The 19,365-nt window shown below is 42.5% G+C and overlaps 1 protein-coding gene across 1 annotated transcript in view; it reads left to right on the top strand.

The window, feature by feature from the left end:
- Positions 1-3,206: 3,206 nt before the first annotated feature.
- The window catches only part of LOC112562306 (protein unc-93 homolog A-like), a 43,931-nt gene continuing 27,772 nt past the window's right edge, over positions 3,207-19,365 (top strand). Inside the window, exon 1 of the mRNA XM_025235478.1 lies at positions 3,207-4,149. The gene's annotated coding sequence lies outside the window, so the exon portion shown is untranslated. The remainder of the gene's footprint in view (positions 4,150-19,365) is intronic.

The raw sequence follows: 19,365 nt of genomic DNA, 5'->3' as shown, positions 1-19,365 counted from the left end.
CAAGGATCATAGGGCCGCAACAAAATGTAGCAGATAGTCATATATTTCACAATGTGTCCAGGTAGGGTGAGATTTCCCAGTACGAGACAGTTTTGCCGCCATCTTTCTATCAGCAGTTATTATTACCTTTAGAGAGGCTCGACGTATACAGTTTATTTTTATTCATTTTATGGCGAGTTCGCTCAACGAAGGGATTAGAAGGAGAGATTCACAAACACCACCAACCACTCATACATTATCTTTAAAAAAGGCAAGATCAGGGCTACAAACGATAACTGATAGCTCCTCGTCTTATCCTTTAATCCACCTCAGTCGCTGCAGCGGACGCGGCTACTTTTAGCAGCAAACTCATTATTCAGATGGTAACGGACGTATAGGGAGAGAGAGAGAAAAAAAAAATGTTGGAAATCGATCAGATCACAGAAGTCTGTGAATTACATCTATTTCACTTTTGTTTGCGCAGAAGTGACTTCCGCCATGGATGGAGGTTTCACTTATTGTTCTTCTCTCATCCGCCTGTCAGGCGTTGTTTCTCTTGCTTGATTTATTGAAAGAAGATCCAGCCCATACTTCATCGATAAAGGCTTCTTTGTTATCGATTTGATGAAAGCGTTCCTGTCTGAATTGCCAGGTTTTATCGTCACGGTGTAGAGAGTGTGTGTGTGATTTCTAAATTTATATTTAATAATAAACTTATATAGTATAGCGCCTTACCGTGGCTGCGTGGGCAAGCTCTGGGGCTCTGTACAACACACACACGGACGCATGCACGCATCATAGCATGCACATCTGGTGTGGATAGAATGTCATGTATTTGAAAAACGCGAGGCTTTGCTGATGTCGTTCTTGGGATGGTGTCAAGTTATGGCTTATGGCTCTTTTTGTTTTTAGTGATTTTGCTTCCTTTCAAATAATGGACTCCATTGTAAATAAACAAAAATCAACATTGAAAGGAACAAATAACCCTTTACACCAGTCAGTCAGCTTGGATGATCGAGAACGGATTATAAACTGGCGTCTGCAATTTTATAATAAATATTTTGCTAGAAATGATATAGAGGGGTATTTATCGCTGAAACACAACTGTATCGAAAGATAACCCTGACCCAGGCTCATGCACTGTGTATAAATGTGCAAACATACTCAAGTACATAAGAAGGCTACTATCTCACCTGTGCGTGCCATTACTATGGAACAGGAGTATACAAACACTAAAACATCTTTGTTATCAGTAGGGAGGAAGGGTTTTCCAGCCCTTCTGTCAGATTTATCGGTGTTGTGAGTACAGGTCTCGGTAGACAAGGGTGCATTTATCATCCCAGGGCGCTCCTGTCTGTGGTATTCCGTGGCGCCCGTGCGGCATTTTAATGACGTCATCGGCCGATGAAAAAAAAAAAAAACAACAACAAAAAACTTCATCGTCGACTTCCTTAAACCTGCGATTAGAACAACGGATAGAAATCTCTAACTTTGGTGAACGCAGTTGGTTGAAAGGCGCTGGCGCTGGCAAGGGTAGGCGGCCGATCTGTTTGAAATCCTCCCCCTCACCAACACCCATTTTGAAACCTATTTAGTGTAATTAAGATAGTATTAAACATTTATATAATTTAATATTTAATTATTATAAAATTTCTGGGTTTCACAACTCCTTATTTCTGTTATGAAATATTTTAAATTAGAGACAATCATTGGTTAAGTCCTTAAAAGTCGCGTCGCATGCTGTATGTCCTGTACAATACAGTATTTTAACCGATGGTGACCTAGGGAAGGGAGGGGTAGTCGCTGTTTGCCAAAAACTTTCCGTACACTGCTGCGGAAAGGGTGATAAGATGGAATAATAATAGTAATACAATAACATCACAAACTCACAGAACTGGAAATAAATGTACAGGAAATACAATAAATATGACTATCACATAAAGAAGCAAAAAAAAAAAAAAGTCAAACAAACCCCAAAGTGTATTTTATTTGCATTTACATTTGACGACTTTGCAGAACGGTGTGTTAATTCTTTGTCATTTCGTTGGAAACCTTATATTTATGTTTACAGAGTAGGAACTACGCTGCTTTATTCAAATACTGATATCTGTCTGGTTAAAATTAATCCTTTATTCTTTAAAAACTCGCCTGCAAAGAACTGCTTCGTAATGCACCCACGAGGCCATCAATAAATCGTGAAATATAATATTTTCCTTTTAGACATAAAACACAGGAAGTGACGTAGGCAACGATTATTGGCGCTCATTGTGTTCGCTTAATCTGATCCGAATATTGTACTGCTCTTCCCGGGTGGATAGTTGCCGAACCCATTCCCCTCCCTTCACTGTCAGACCTTATTCAAATGTCAAGGGTAGCCATGCAGTCACGTGCTTGTCGTGAGGTCAAAGGAACAATATACCGATGCCTAAACCCTACGGACACTATATTTCTTTACTTCAAGACACTGCTACCGTTTAGTGAATATGGCTCCAGGGAAAAAAAAAAACATCTGGGGGTTCTGGACATCCCTTTACAACTTTAGAAACAAGAATTCACCATGTTGCCCCCGGGCAACACCTTCCTCTCGCCTGATGACTACAGCCCCTGAAGATGGTGACCTGCGCCTGCCCTCCTCCCGAACCTAGTCTCACCCGTTCTCTCGAAGCACAACGGAATCTGCTTTGTACGACGGATTTCATCTCTATAGAAAGCAGTTTAGAGATCAGGTATCATCCCGGAAGTAGAAGTTTAGGTTGCCTTATTGATTGCATGATCAACAATTCTGCTCACGCCATGATTGAAATGATTAGTTCCGGTGTTAAATTTGAAGCTCATGACAGTGCACTGGCCTCTAAAACTGCTGCTGAAGCCATTGATTACAGGAGAATATATCGGGCCTATCGGCAAGGAAAATATAAAAAAAGAAACACTACACGGCAAAAATCCTACATAAAACTTGGATTATGGAGAAACAGCAAATATACTTGCAAGGAGAGAAACTCATTTAAAGAAAAAAAATAATTTTCTTGAATCTAGTGCAGACATGTACATTAAAATGTTTGTCTTAACAGGAAGTCTCAGATCCTGAACATCCAGTCTTCAAACTCTTTTATATCTATAACAACAAAACCGTGAAGTTTTGTATACTCGAAACGGATATCAGTTCACAAAACAGCGCCGGGTACCTACACACTCACATGAACTTTTCCAGACGAAGAAGTTCCTTTCAATCATTCTTTGTCGCGCGTTTCAATTATTTCATTTACCATTTAAAAAAATTTTACATCCCGGAAGGAGATCCGAACTCTTATTCGCAAGAATTAGGCTATTAGACTACTAAATAAAATAAAACAGACTTTCCGATGCAGTCACATCCAGCGCGTGGGTGTCGTCATCTTTGAAAGCACGCGCCTGGTCACGGTCACGGCACGATGCTGATAACGGCGACGGCGGTACCGACGTAGTTTCTCCTGTCACAGTTAACTATTATCTGGTCACGTGCTACCACTATTCCCCCACTACACCTCCGGAACCCTCCCCCGTCCTCTCCACCTCCGCAGGCGTGAAGCAAGTGCTGCGCCAGTCGGTGCGATGGCCGGCCGGGCCTGCCTGCAAGCCGGAGCCAGACTAACGATGGCGCAAGCCCCTGAGCCAGCTACACTCATCGCAGACCGGCGTGGCAGCCACTGGAGGCAGAAGGAGGGAAGGAGGTAATTTTTGCGGAGGTAGGAGGGAGGGAAAGTAATAGCGGAGGAGGGATAACTCTCAGGCGCTGGCGCTCTCAGGCAGCATCGATTCCAGAGACTTCGTTGCGTATTTATTACTTTATGCGTTGCTTTCTCTCCCTTGCCTCCATCCTCCCTTCCTCCTAACGGTCTATCTCCCGCCCCCCTACAAACCTGACCTCGTGTGTGCTACGCCCAAGCAGACGTGCGTGTTACTCTACGGCAACGACAAAGGTGTCGGTGGTGGATTTTATTTTTATTTTTTTAAATGCAGCAGGCAGCGCTGATAAAAGGAGATTACTCGCAGCCTCCTATCGCCACCGGAGGATGTTTGACGCGCACCCGAAGCTGCGACGTGCGTCGGCTGGAGAACGTTTTTCCCCTCACGACGGCGGGCGTGCGGCGAGTCAGCTGACAACGTAGTAACCACGTAGCCGGGATCAAGGTAAGGCACGAGCGGAGTGTGAGGGATTGAGTGTGAGTGGTGGATTAACGGACTGAGCAAAGGGAACGGTGGATAAAGACTTACCGAGTGAGGGATGAGCTGAGTGAGCGATGAGTTATGAGCGATGTCGAGTTAGGGATGAGCGGAGTGACGGGTGAATGAAGACTTGCCGAGCGGATTAGGAGTGACCGAGAGGTTAGCAGCTACAGTAGCGGATTATTAGCTTTTTAGAGTGGGAGATTAGCTAAGCAGGGATGTTGAACAGATAAGGAGGCGTGTGTAATGTGGTTGAGATATTTTATCTCCTCCCCTCCCTGTCTTTGTCTTTCTCTCTCTCTTCCGCACAGAACCGATGAAGTTCGTCCTGAAACTCAAAGCAGTGGTATGTAGAGATAGGAGTTAACAGGAATACAGAACGTTGTAATCACGATGTCTAGAAACATCTTCCAGTAACACGATTCTCAATAAGTCTTTCCGCTTATCTCATGGTTATAGTTTTAAAATTTTTACTTTACCTTTTAAGACGTGTTCGATCTCGATAGTGCACGTGCAGGCATATGGGCTTACATGTACTTTCCTTTGTGTATGAATTGTATGCATGCATATATAATATAGCTCACGTGTGACATATACATTTCTAGTGCAGATAGGTCATGGCATCAAGAGTCACGTCCATTTTTTTTTCTCTCTCTCTCTGCCCTTGCTCTAGTTATCACCAGTCCCCGCACGCGCATTTCCTGCTGCGCATATGTGCACAGTTGCTCCAGGAGCAACAAGGACTAAACTCTATGCACACATAAACACCACGTGTTGATGAAGTGCTGGTGACAATGGTGCACACCGCACACGAGAGATGTTGTCGCCGTCGAGTCGCGCGCACAGCGTGACACACGTGACACACTCACACAGACGCGCGTAAACCTTCGGTCACGATTGTATTCTTAGTCTTTCAGGTCGAAATTCTTGGAACTGAATTTTATAGGTTTTTGACATCCTCATCATCCACCCATCGTCATCATCTTCTTCTTGTTCTTGTTCTTTCTCCTACCCCTCCTTCTTCCTTCTGCTTGTCTTCCTGCCATGGACAATTTAGGAGCACGAATTGCGCCAAATGTGCCTCTCTTTTCTTTTGCCACAGACCTAGCAACAAAAAAATAAAAAAATCAGACTAGCTTGACACAAAATTCAATTTCTTTAAAAATTCGTCCAGTCCACGATATCTCCATCTTTATTAATAAAAACATAGAGGAATAGATGCTAAAGAGGAAAGTTAAAGCATGCGCCACATCAACCTAAAATAATTTTTCAAATGTCATTTTTGGAATAGCATACAATTACAGATAAAGACATTTTCACATTTTTTATTAATGTTCAAAATACTGAAATAAAACATTTTTTTTCAGTCCTGTGTAAAAGCACAAGCAGTGGAACGAAGAACATTATTTTCTCACTACCTCACGGATCCACATCCCCTGTTTTTGACCGTTTGACCAACTTCAAAGCAAATAATAATAGGTGTGAATACTTTTACAGAAATAATGTTCCTGCCAGATTTACTCAAAATCAACATGTACCAATTGAAAAGGGAAAGCTGCCATGCCAGTACACCTATAATGAATACAATATTAACGAGGAGAAGACAGTTGTAGCAGACGATGTGTGTTTTCATTTTCATCCAGATTGCCTGCTTGATGTTGTATGTGCAAGATGCTAATTTTACTGCTCTCTTGAGATCTGTTTATCTTTTAAAAATTTATTTGATATTTTAATTTGATTAACTTACTGTAACCCACTGGTTGTCCCGCTCATCAAGCTTATTTTTAATTACTTGTGACCTGGGCTCAAGTTCGCGCTTGTCTCAGCTGGAGCACATTGTGGAAATAGATTGCTCATCCTTTCTGAACAAAATATTCAGGAGAGACTGTAGACTTCCCCAGTCTGCACAGGCTGTTTGTATTTCAGCCAAGCTGACAAGACAGACCGCACGTACACCGGAAGAGCCTGATGATAATTTTCTGTGCATTTCACTCGCGCATCTAATTACCAGGAGGTCGGTAGCCCGGTGACTACAGGTCTCGTGGGTTCGGTTTAGAAGATGTCTGATAAGAGACCCCACCCCTTCCCACCCCTCTGCCATCCACCATATGAACACCCGGGTAGAGGGGAGGGTTAAACTGTACAGTCACTACCCGAAGTAGCGGGCGTGATAGTTTGTGGGAGTGAGAGAGAGTGGAGAGAGAAATGCAATACTAGAAAATAATCTAGAGGGAAAAATGCATTCTGACAATTTGAGGACCACACACACGCAAACCACACACGCGCGCTGACACACCACACATCAAACACACACACATACACAATGATGAAAACAATGCCAGTGTTTATAACAACCTGTCACGTATTAATGAGTGCATGCTGTGACAAAGGCAAATCATGATCAAAATGAAAAAAAGTGAAGAAAAATAAGTTGTGGAAAGAGAAGGACTGAAGGCAGCTTGTGTGTGGACTTGCCTCTTAACGAGGGCAGATAAACACGATGTTGCGAATGAGAAGCTGTTCATTAACGGCATCACAGCTCGACACATGAAAGTCAGTGATGAGTGCACAGCACGGGCACAGGCACGTGAGGTCACCGTTACCTGCGTGCGTGCGTGTGTTGTGTATATTTACTCTCACACACACAGGTAAACAGCCAGCGCACGGTATGGTGGTCGGCTAATGAGGCTAACATGTTGAGTAACATTCTGATGGCTGAAGGATATTTTTTTGAGCAATCAGTGTTATGAGTACACCTGACTAATGGAAGTGTTGGGGGAATGAGAGGTGGGGTACAGCTTGTGTGTGGGGAGGAGGGGGAGGCGGGAATAAAGTATCACTGGGGAACGGGTGGAATTATACAGATAGCGCGTGAGCAAGGCCATATTCTATCTCATATAACAAGTTAGGGATGTGGAATCTTTGTCCTTCTCTCTCTCACACACACACATTGTGAAGACCAGGTAAACATGCTAAAACTCTAATGGACTCTGGTAACGTGTATCTTGTGCAAAAACATTTTTATTTTTCTCTATCTCCCCACTCCCTCGTTTTAGATATAGTAATTTTTTAAACCACCGCTGCTTCACCCACACAACCACTCTAAGAGATGGTTTGTATTTACTAAAATGAATGTAGCCTCGTGCTGAGCTGTGCGAACTGTTTACAATGCCGATGAGATTTTCAAACCAAAAGCTACAGCTATGGTATTATGTTTTTCTTCTTGCCTTGGTGCATGTTGTTTTGTCAGGCTGTCTGTCTTGTTTCTGTGTTAGAAGTTTATTGAAATGATTAACATTCCCTCTTTGTTTAGTATAGAAGAACCGTTTTAATCATGACTTCAGTCACGCTCATGCAAGAGTGCCAAGCAACAAACACACAAACCCACAAACCCACAAACAAATCCACCAAAAACAAACAAACCCACAAACAAACCCACAAACAAACCCACAAACAAACAAACCCACAAAAAAAACCAAACAAGCCTACAAACAAACAAACAAACCCACAAAAAACCAAACAAGCCTACAAACAAACACACAAACCCACAAACAAACCAACCCACAAACAAACATAAATACAAAACAATCATTAACTCTCCTCTCCCTACCCAACAGTAGGTTCATCCTATCATCCTATCAATGTAGTATTTACTGATGGCGCTTGCACGCTGTTGCCCAACCCGTGTGTCAGTGTCGTGAGTGGTCCACTGTGGCCACACCGACGGCCCCGGAAGCAGTGATACGTCTCCGTGTTGACTCCACATCGATTTGTCTCCACCAATCGGAAGGCAGCCATATTCGTTGCCTCAGAAACTGATTCATACCCAGCGACTGGAGTGAACCGATGCGTATGTGTAATAATAGAGAACCAGATGCTGGGCAGAGAGACTTTGTCCTCTCTTGCGAGATGAAAGGAGCTTCACCGGGAAAAGAAGATAAATATAGTTTTTTTTTGTTTCTCCTTTGTCGCACTTCTTTTTAAGCAAGAAAAACAGGGTTCTCAGACAGCCTAGTCAACAGTTCAGTAATTTTTCCTTTTTTTCTCTCTCTTTCTCTCTCCCTTTTCTCCATCTTTGTGTCTTCCTCCAGAATTCCTTTTGTCTGTCCATCTCTTTCTATCTCTCAACCAGCATAACTCCTGCCACCAACATTAAGTTACAGGGAGCTAATTTCACAATAAAGTGAAGCTAGTATAATGAGACTTCCGAACTCTTTGTCTACTGTCGAGTGCCACAGTGATAAATTCAGCTGATTAACTGTTTCTGGTATTAGTGTATTCACTGATGACTACCATGGCATTCTCACACAATCCACTTTCACACTTTGCTACACATATAAAGGATGTCGCGGAAGTGAAGTTTGAAATTTTAAATTCTTTTCTGTCCACATCTTCAAAGAAACAAGAAAAGAATGATAGAGGAAAGGGGGCGAGAGACCTGTGCAGCCAAATGCTCCAACTGTAACAGAATTTCTCTTTCTATGAATTTTTTTTCCTAGCTGTAGGCAAATTTAATAATTTAATTCCACAGACACCGTAATACAATCAACAGGTTTCCAAAAAGCCCAGCGAGATTCCTTTGTGAAGACACGAGCTAGTTTGTTAAGATGTCTGCTTTTTGGAGTCCGTGAGGATCAGGGTGGATTCTGCTGTCACGTTGGCGAGACCCGCACCCTCAGACATCTGGTCCTGGGAAATTTCTCGCAGTCACGTCCTCCAGCCACCCTACAATTACTAGTTTCTCCTCTTCCTGTCTCTGCCAACTTCTTTCTATCTTCCACAGACAGGCAGCAAGGTTGCTCGTTAAGCTACTGACGTCATGACGTAATCCAAGTAACGGCTTTCTTTTTTTTTTGAAAAAATAATCTTGTCGAGCGCTGACAAGATGTTGGAGTTCAGCAAAGCAGCCTCTGAGGGGTTTGGCAGGACCAGTCAACATTATAATCAGAGAAGCATGGCTGACGTAGGTGTTAAGGCAACCGTTTGGCAAAGGATGAGCTGTTTCTCTGGAAACAGTTGTCGGAAAGAGCTTCTACTCGTCTAACGTCTACCCCATGTCTGTGTTTCCCTCCCAACCGAATTCTCTAATGTATATGTACTCGATTTACGATAATTCGTTTTTTGCAGGCTGTTTATTCAGGACGAAATTAAGAACAAAGGGCACCTACTCTGGCTAGCAATCCAGACATTTAACAGGAACCTGAGCACTGCGCAGACTCCGAATGCGTGTCTGATTGGCTCCCCTCCCCGTCCACGTGCTCCATCCTCCCCTCCTTCTGTTCCTCTTTGTTGTGTCTGTCTTGTGATTCCTCTTTTTTTTCGCACGTTGCTTCTCTGTATGTTTTATATGCATACAAAAGTGCAAAGTTTTTTTTAATCACATTGTTGAGCTCAGTGCCAAATATACTCTCAATCCGTGATATTGTTTCCCCAGATGAGAGTGAACACCTCTCCCTCCTTTCCTTCTCAGACGCAAAGCTATGGCCACAATATGACTAGGCACAGAAAGACATCCCGTGGTGTTAGACATGATGAATGACCATGGCTACGCCTAATCAATTGTCACAGCCCCTCCCATTGGCTGTAGCCTTGACAACGGAAGCGTATCCAGGTACCTTCCTGGGGGCATAATTCTGCTGCGAAAGTTGTTTCCACAGGGCAAAATTTGGAGCGCGAGAGCGGGTGTTGTTGATGAAGTTGTATATCTGTGTTCAGATCCTCTGGGAACTGAGGATTCTCTACCCCAGGACACCTTTGTCACAACTTTAGGTGTAAGACATCTCCGGGGTCAGGACCTCGCTTTATAATTTTGGGAAAAAGACACTTGTCCTCGAGTTCCTCATGTTGCCCCCAGGGAAACGACTCTTGCTTCATAACTACCTCCCCAGGTGTCTGTGAGTTTTGTCTCTGTCTGTGGAGGGTGACTTTTGTAGGCATTGAGCTGACAGAGAGAGAGAGACATAGAGACAGAGAGGATGTGAGGGATATGTTATTCATTTTAATTTTGGAAAATAGTATCTTGAACTGAGCTCAGCTCAGTCTTTTAAAAATGTGGTCTAGTAGATCTTTAATTATAAATTTAGGAATTTCGGCAGCAATACACGAACGTATATTAAGTAGCTACCACAAGATGAGCTGTTTGTTTAAAAAAATTTCTCCATGAGCTTCTGATACGAGACACATTCGTTTAATTGTTTCAATCTGTTTCATTTGTGTGGGTTTTGTTTTGTAATGAAGATTTTATTAAAAACAGGAAATAAAAAATTTGTAATTTATTAAGTACATGACATTATTCTCCGCTATCTTGGAATTGTCCTGAGCGATTTTAGATAATTTCAAACTTTATCTTAAGATGTACAAGCACACTATTTTTTACCTATCTGAATGCAAAAGGCGTAAATATGTATTTCGTATTTTCAAGATTCCCGGCTGTAAACATTAACATAAACCATTCATTACCCCCTCTCCCTAGAGCCTCTGAAATAAAGAAGAGCCTGCTGCTCCCCACTGAATGACTTGCAACTTTCAAAGCCCTCCAGCCGTTGCAGCACACGACAGACTCCCTCCATCATCAACTTGTTGGGAAGTGGTTCTGGGGAAACGCAGAGCACGCAGACACGTAAACAAACCCGGAGGTCGGCGGCGAACTCTTTGGTGTCAGAGGAGGCAAAGAAAACAAAAATCTTAACATTTTGACCTTGTTCGTCTGCTGACAAAAAAGATCTTCATCCCTTCTTCCTTTTTTCGAAGCTCACTTAGGATGCACTCTTTCTCGCGGAGGTTTTTTTTTTCTTGTGTGTTCGTGCTGAGTCCGAAGAACACACATGTCTATTGATAGCTGGGGGGCGTGTGAGCAAACAAACCTCCGTCTTCATCTCCTCCCTAAACAGAGACAAGTGTAACATTTTATTAAATTTCTTTGGGGGAGAGATGGGGACATGTTGCTGTTTTGCACCCGCTCTGACATTAACAGCAAATACTATCAGTTCAGGGCGTGACAGTTATTTTGTGTGTTGATAATAAATGTTTCTTAAGATGAAGAAGAAGGTTTATGAAAAGGATGAAGGAAGGAAAGGCAGCCAAGGAAGCATATATCGAACTGTCAGACAGAGTAAGCTCCATGTCATGATCTCGTCTTGAGAGACTTTGCTGGCACAATACCTGAGACAATGAATATTTTTAGCATCTCTCCCATTTTTACCTGTACGGAAACAAGATGGGCGGTCATGCATTGTGGGGATCGAGTAACCGACATTTCTGGACGCGAAGAAGCTAGCTGAATGGTTAAGGCTAGCTGAATGGTTAAGGCTAGCTGAATGGTTAAGGACAAAGAGTTAAATGTAGTACTCATAAAATATCGAGAGTTTAGCTAACATCTATGCCGACAGTGCCACAAATATTATTGTGGCCCTGACCCGAAAGACCAAGAAAACACAGAGATCAGACATGTCAAACTGAACACGATGTTCTAAAATTGTTTCCGTGGGTGGTCTGAATTATGTTTGAATATCATAAAGTAAATGAATATCCTGGCGGTGATAAAGATATAGACAATGTAAGGTTGTCAAGGTTACAGCCAGTCGAGGGGAGGGGCGTGTGTTCTGTGTCCAATCAAAGTAACGGTCTTGATTGTAGTCTTTGGGGATTTTGTTTTTGGTTTTGGTTTGTATATCGAGAACGAAGCTCAGACTTTGGAGAGTAGCATCTTCGCTGAGCTCGATTAACAATACACAGCAGTTTGTTTGTTTGTGTGTTTGTTTGTTTTGCAGCTCATTGTTCTTGTGTATCACAATCTGCTGCTCTTGTAGCTCGTTAAAGCTCTTGTGTTTCCTAGTCTTGGCCATTGATGAGAAACACTGTAGCTGCTCACTTGAGAGTTTGCTTCCATTCATAAACAGGTCACTATGGCCCATTTCGAAGTCTGAAGATTACAGGCTTTTTTACAGACCAGAATCCTCATTCAATCCGGGTGGGATGTTGGCAAAGACTGAATCACAAAGCCCCAGACATCCCGCTGGACCCACCAATCAGCACCATTCATTCTTTTGGTTGTTAAGCAGACGGACCAGAAGCCGAGACACTCGAGGGTTTAAACCTTGAACACTGAGTCACTTGGCAGGTCAAGGGTCAGAGGTTGCAAGTTTATACAGTCTCTTTGCTTCGTTTTATGAAGAAGAGCGACGGAGTTCTTTTTACATAATCAAAAATAGTTTCTAACGCACAAACTAAGATTTTAAGCGTTAAATAAATAAGCAACAGATGTCAGTGAAAGGAAGAGAAAAACAAGAACCTAAAGGCAAGATTTACCCCATGCAATAAAATCTGGAAGGGAAGAAAGATTTACTAGCTACATATCTTAGCCAACGGTTACATGAGAGGAAAAAGGTTCATCATTCACGGCTTCTTGCAATAAAACCCGCAATGGAGGACCTGTTCACTAGCCACATATCTTACAGCCACCATTCTCCAGAGAGATATACAAGAAAAGTGTTTTGCCCTCCATTTCCTCCTCATCCAACCACCACTGCAACTGTGCACCTGTCCCGGCAAACATTTCTTCAGCTAAAATCTTTCTCTACATGTCCTCTCTTAGGGCTTCTCGGTAGCCTCAGAACTGTGGTTAATTAGGGGCAAGTAAAAGGCCAATTAGAAGAATAAATTGTGGGCATGTACATACCGCCCGGAGGTATCCATGGCAACGTCTTGAGGCACTAAACGGAAGTGTCATCTTTTGTTTTTATTTATACTGGCGAGGGGAAGAGTAAGATGAGGCTGTATTTACAGAAACAGAACAGAAAACAAGCAAATGAAAGGTGGGATGTAAGAGGGTTTGGAAATAGCAGGCGGTGCGACGGCGGCTACTCACAACAAACAGTGAATTCACACGTGTGTGTGTGGGTGTGCACGTGCGCGCGCGCGGTGTTTGCGAGTATGCCAAATGTACAGACAGGTCATATTACCAGGACGTATGTTGTCAGAACTATTCGTAAAAAATCAAGACAGAATCTTTCCCAGAACACTGTCTGCCCGTTAAAAACTCTTGCTTCAACGCCTAACAGTTTTAAAGTAGTCTTAGTGTAAGACACAGGATATCGGCCATAGGATAGATTATTCAAACATTTCGACGGGAAGAAAATATTTGATAAACACGAAAGAAAAATAAAGCTCGCTTTTCACTCTGTCGAAACCGAGGTACTTGGAGTGAAGACCTTTGATCCTGGCACCATGGCCTCGCACCTTTGTCAGACTAGCCCCTGTTTCAAAAGCAACAAGAAAGAGAATAAAAAAAAAAAAAACAACAAAAACGGAACTGTTATAAAATTTCGACAGGGAATTCTAATGAATTTCGAAAAAAATTTGATGAATTGAAAGTGTACAAATTTTCTGAATAATTCTGTGACAGCTTCTCCATGCCCGTAGGAAGCATTATCCGTGTTACTGGGAACTTGGGCAAAGGGAAGGGAAGTGGAGGTTACAATATTTACAGAGGTCCAGCTGTGATTGTATTAAATATTTACGTCTTGCTTGAATGATTGAGAAAAGGAAACAGCCGAAAAACAATAATTCTTTGTGATCATGCCACCATAGATGCCATTGTGACTGATCAGATTCGAGAAAGAAAGAAAGGAAAAAGAAAAATGAAAAGGTCAAGAAAGGGGAAAAACAAATAGAAAAAGCGTTGCTTGATTAATGGAGAGATATAAAGAGACAGGAGGCCAACCTAAAAGAAAACCGGATTTTTCATGTAAATTTATTTTGATTTCGTGTGTTTGTAAGATAACAGTGGGGTGCGCTGGGTAAATTGTTCAACAGGCATCAGAGTTGTATTTTTTAGGTTTACACTCTGTACTTCTTTCTTTCCGCCCCACCTTCCCTGTCTTTGGTTGTGTATTCACTTCATCCCTGCGCTCCATGGTGATGATGAAATAAGTGAGGAATCTGATGTGGCATTTTCTCCAACAACAACAACAACAACAACAACAACAACAACAACAACAACAACAATAACAACAACAAGACACAGCACGTCAGTGAGCAAAAACTACACTACAGGATCACAAATCATATTTATTGTCACAACGGCTACATAAAATACACACCGATGAACATAAAACAAATCTGACTTTAAAAAAAATATACTCAGAAAAAAATCAGCAAAAGAAATGCTGAGCTAGACTACACAAGGAGACATAACAGTACCCCCGATTTCGGAAAGTCTTTGATGAAAAGATCACGTGACATGTCCGCTTCCGAAGCTTCCTCCATCAGAAACACGATGCACAGCCTTTTGCTGTTGTCGCACCTCTTGAAGTTAGACTCAGAGTGCTCGCCCACGTTAAACACAGGAGATGGAATAACAAGAAAAACAAGCAAAAAAAAGTGGACAGAAAAATGCTTAAAAGTCTGACAATCATTAAAAGACATTATATTATTACTTTCTACCTAAAATTACATACAAAAATAAAAAAAAAATTAAAACCGAGCTAGACTCACCTGAACAGATTTTACAAAACAAACAAACAAACAAAAAACAAAAAAAAAAAAACAAAAAAAAATTTTTTTAACCGGATATCAGTCTGGTCAGGACTCCAATACAGCCCTGGAGATAATGGTCAGGTATTCTTGACAACAACAACAACATAAAAGGAAGGCCATTAACCGTGCCACCTTTGGAGCACCCACATGCACTCAGACAGGAAATAAATTGAGCACATCGGCCAGGAATCTTGACTCGATGAGCCTCTCCCAGCCTTCGGTGAGGACATGGAAGTCATCTTGTTTACCAGGGATTGAATTCATGTCAATCAGAAATAGCTTCAGTCGGAATCTCCTCCATACTTTCTCTGGATTGTTTTTGAACAGGCTAAGAAGCTCATGAGCTCACATGCAAGATGGTCAGACCTCGTTGCTCCAGACGACTTAGAAAATGTTGAAATCTCAAGCACAGAGTAGCACTTGTCAAATGGATAGCTAAGAAGAATAAGAAATATTTACACGTACAAACTGTTAACAATGACATTAAGGGCTCTGTCTTACAATCCAGTAATGGAAAGGAAAATATGAGAGAGAGGTGTGGGGTGGAGGGTACAGAGCAGGTAGAGATGGAGAGGAAGGCGTGGGTGGCCTGTGAAGTGAGATGACTTGTGAAGTGGCTGACGGAGATGCTGATGTTGCTCAAGTCTCCACTGACATTTCCTCTTCATTGTGCGATGCCGTTGCATCAAACCTGTAAACAGTTGTCGTTCTTTCAGTCGTTGCCACGGGGACTGCCTGCGGTTGCTGCGACGCTATGGAAACCATTTCCGTTAACCCTGAGCTTATCTGAAGATTATTTCCGCTGTTTACTAATTTTGCTTTTTCGGACAAAAGAACGAGAAGGACAACGAGAAGATGAAAAAATATAAGACATGATTAAAACAGAGAACCTTTTCTTCTCAATTGGCACCTTCCATAAAAGGAATGAATAGTCTGGTGGCGCCTGTTACCATGACAACTAGGATGTGTTTCTGTCCTGGGTTCAGATCTCGTCTTGGACACACTGTTTGAGTTTTACATGGTTAGTAACTAAGGCTGTATCACTGCGAGAGAAGGTTACTCTATTTTAAATGGGTGAAAAGCAAGATACCCAGTGATACAATAACAACACATGAAGGACCATAAGATATTAGACAACAACATATATAAAATTATTAAACAATCCTCTTTATAAATAAGTCGATGTTGAAAACCACATTAAGCAAGGCCGTTATGTCAAGCTCGTGAAAGATGGAAGTGTCACATCGCTGAAAGAAGTCATGAAAGGAAAGCACATAATGGCTGGATGGAAATGTGAGAATCAAAGGACAAGTCGCCACGTGACCAAGAAGAAGGGGAAGTAATGACGGAAAGGACAAGGGAGTGCACCGCCAGTGTCATATGCTTAGAACGGAATAAGGGGAAGTAATGGGAGCCAGGCAAAGAGAGACAGCCACCAGGGCTACATTAGAACAGTCAGGGTGAGATGCAAAATGGATATGTTCAATGGCTGTGAAAGATCGTCGAACGAAAAATTCAGCGGAAAAAATAAAAATACGAGACGAGTCGAGAAGTGAAAGATAAAAAGAATGAAAACAAAGAAAAGAATCGTTGATCTAATGAGATTAGATGGGGTAGATGGGGAAATATGAATGGATAGAGGTAGTTAAAAAAATGTAAGAAAGCAATGAAGAGGTATTTCTTACCACATAGTTAAGACCAAAGAATGTTTTTCACGAGGAGTAAACAGCAGCAGAAGCCGCCATTTTGGTAGTTGATGCTAACGGGATCAGCTAACTGAAGACGCCGTCCTGATGTTCCTTGATTTTTTAGGCAGCAGGGATTTGGGATACTCAGAAGAACAAACCATAAACATACTTCATCAGTTTACTCCTTACATACGAAGGAGAGCTGGGCTACAAAGATGGCGGCGGATACACGTTGCAGTCCCTCTATATATACAACCCTAGTCAGGGCCTCTTACAGCCATAGCTACAAAATTCATTGAAAAACAGGGATCGTCAGATTGTTTGTCAACGGTCAAGGGCTTCACCAGTATGGTCCGATCCATAGAAACCCACTGATGTAAGGGGTTTAGTACTATCGCCCAGAAAGACCTTACATCGCCCATAAACTGATGGTGTAAAGAGGAATTAACCGGTTTGTCTTGAGTAGACGTTTGTGAAAAATTCGAAGAACATGACAGCAGACTGGAAACAAATTTTCTTCGAATTAAGGCAAGCAGGTAAAGGAGAAAAAAGTGACAAGGGATAGAAGCAATGAATGGAGAAATGAAAAGAGAAATTCAAGCACGCTAACAAACAAGCAGATAAATAAGCCATAAACAATTGGAATCAAGAAAAATATCTAAGAAATGTCCGCTGGTACCGAAGTAAAATAAATCATTCACACCTAGCACCCCACAACCACATCCACACCCCACACCACACACCCCAAGCAAAACAGTGGCATCCAAATTTACGGTGTGCCGGTCTGTGCGGAGATTTTGCTAACACCTAGTACAAAGACATAAACAATTCCTAGGTATAATCTCAGTTTTTAAATTTTTTCAATTTTTATTATTTTCTTTTTTTTTTTTGGTGGAGGAGTCGCTTGGTTATCAGAGAGCCCACTTTGTCGAGGCTGATGAGAAGCAGTGGGGAGGGCGTCTGGTTCTGCACGTGCATATCTGATGAAGCCCGATGAGTCCTCATCAGTGAGGGTCACGGGGGAGGTAGGGGATGGCGGGTACGAAGCTACAGGAAGAAGAGGAGAATTGAGAGACATGCTGGGTGGTCCGGGTTAGTTCCCTTGACGCGTACAGCTCGCGCATGCGCCAGCTTCTTAATTACGTAACTTCCGCTGACACAAAAGGTTTCAGTAGCGTGGAGGAACTTTTTTGTCCTGGCAGCTTCGCACAAACCAACTGGAAATAGAAATGGGGATCAGGTTAGCTGAACAAGATGCTGGAAGGAAAATGCTTTTATTCAATTGTGAACGCATGTCGGACCAGTGGGTGCTTCCGGTGAGACTATGGCCCCGACCTTTCTTATAACATTGAATAATAACAAAACCCTCTCTTACAGGAGAGACTATTGGTAAGCTTGTACCTTAAAGGTAAGCCTCAAGGGGAATTCCTTTGCTGCTTATGGGACGCTATAGGATTGAAGACAGAACAATTCGCTCTCTGTTTTGAGCAAAAAGGGTTATACAGCCTCAAGAACCCTCCCGCTATCCTCCCTAAGGGCTTTCTGCTGGTAGAGGCGATGCCACTGCGTTTGCCAGCTGCCACCTTTCCTCTCGACCATCATCCTTATCGCCGCGCATGTGCACAAACCCGCAACGAGCCCGCAACTATGAATGGTAGCTTAGTGATGGAGGTTACAGCCGTTGCCATGGTGACAGCCACGCTGCTGAAGCGATAAAGAAGTTTGGTGGGTGGCAAGGTAGAGATAACTGAGAGAAAGAGCTTGATGAGAGTCACGATGAGGTATACACCTGCTGAAAAAAAAACACACGCGCACGTGCACACACACACAGAGGAAGGAACAAATATTACATTCTAGAAATATCCAAAGGTAAGGGTCATTGACCTAACGATAAAAAATTGAGTCTTGAACAAGTATTCTTTTATATGTTAATTGGGTTAATTGTTCTTGGGTTCATTTTAATATACGTTGACTAAGTCATCATTGGCAGTAGCTTATACTAAGAGGAGGGAATACTACTTACACGACCAAATTCGTAAATTAGCAGACAAGACAGACTGACTGACAGACTAGTAAGCTTCCACTAAGACAAGACGACAAACCACAACACGATATTTCTGCAGAAGACTGAATTTTCTTTGATATTCCAGAAACAGAATGCACTCGAAAGACATAAGTTCTATTTAGTTCCAGGCTAAAAAATATCTGAAGCTTACATCAAAGTATCCTCAAGAATAGGTCAGCATAGTTCACGGTCAGATTGTCAAATATTTTTCTCCCATTTGGAGATGGGTTTCACGGACAGACATGGCAGAACACCTCAAACTATCAACGACCGGCCGGGTGTTCAAATCACGCGCATGACATTCGAGTGTTCGGCACCCGCCATAGGTGGTCTAAAAATAGCGCAGTTCTGTGACAAAGTCGCGCTGCCAGAAACCTGCTGGAATTTGTTTTTTCTTTCTGCCTTTCCTCTTCTCCAATATTCGTTACAGTACAATGGACGTAGTTCACAATCGATTGTTTCTGGCGGGTGCGTGCCTGTCACAGAGACAGAAATACATCCTACCCTGTCTGCTCCCACAAAGCCAATGGCACCCAGCCGCTGCACACCAGGAGTGACTGCTGAGAACACGCAGACAAATCCACTGTTGTAAAGCTGTTGGATAGACCCTGAAGCCACCAGGCGGCCATCTTACCACTCGTAGTCTCGGCAAGAGCGAAGTCCAGGGAAGGAGTGGACAGTCCATTCTGTGCAGGTCCTGGTCTTTACCACTCGAGGGTAGGCCGAGTATAGGGGCTTTGTCCAAGTGTTTCCTCCAAGACAAGGTTCCAGTCAAGAGACAAACGAATGAATAAATGAATAAAAAAATGTCGGCATGGAGCATAAACAGATTGCCACTTACCTCCTTTGTATTAAAAAAACCACTAAAGGAGTTCAAGAAAATAAAATTAT

The sequence above is a fragment of the Pomacea canaliculata genome, linkage group LG4, assembly GCF_003073045.1.
Source record: "Pomacea canaliculata isolate SZHN2017 linkage group LG4, ASM307304v1, whole genome shotgun sequence".
Lineage (NCBI taxonomy): Eukaryota > Metazoa > Mollusca > Gastropoda > Architaenioglossa > Ampullariidae > Pomacea > Pomacea canaliculata.
This window is presented reverse-complemented; position numbering and strand designations above follow the sequence as displayed.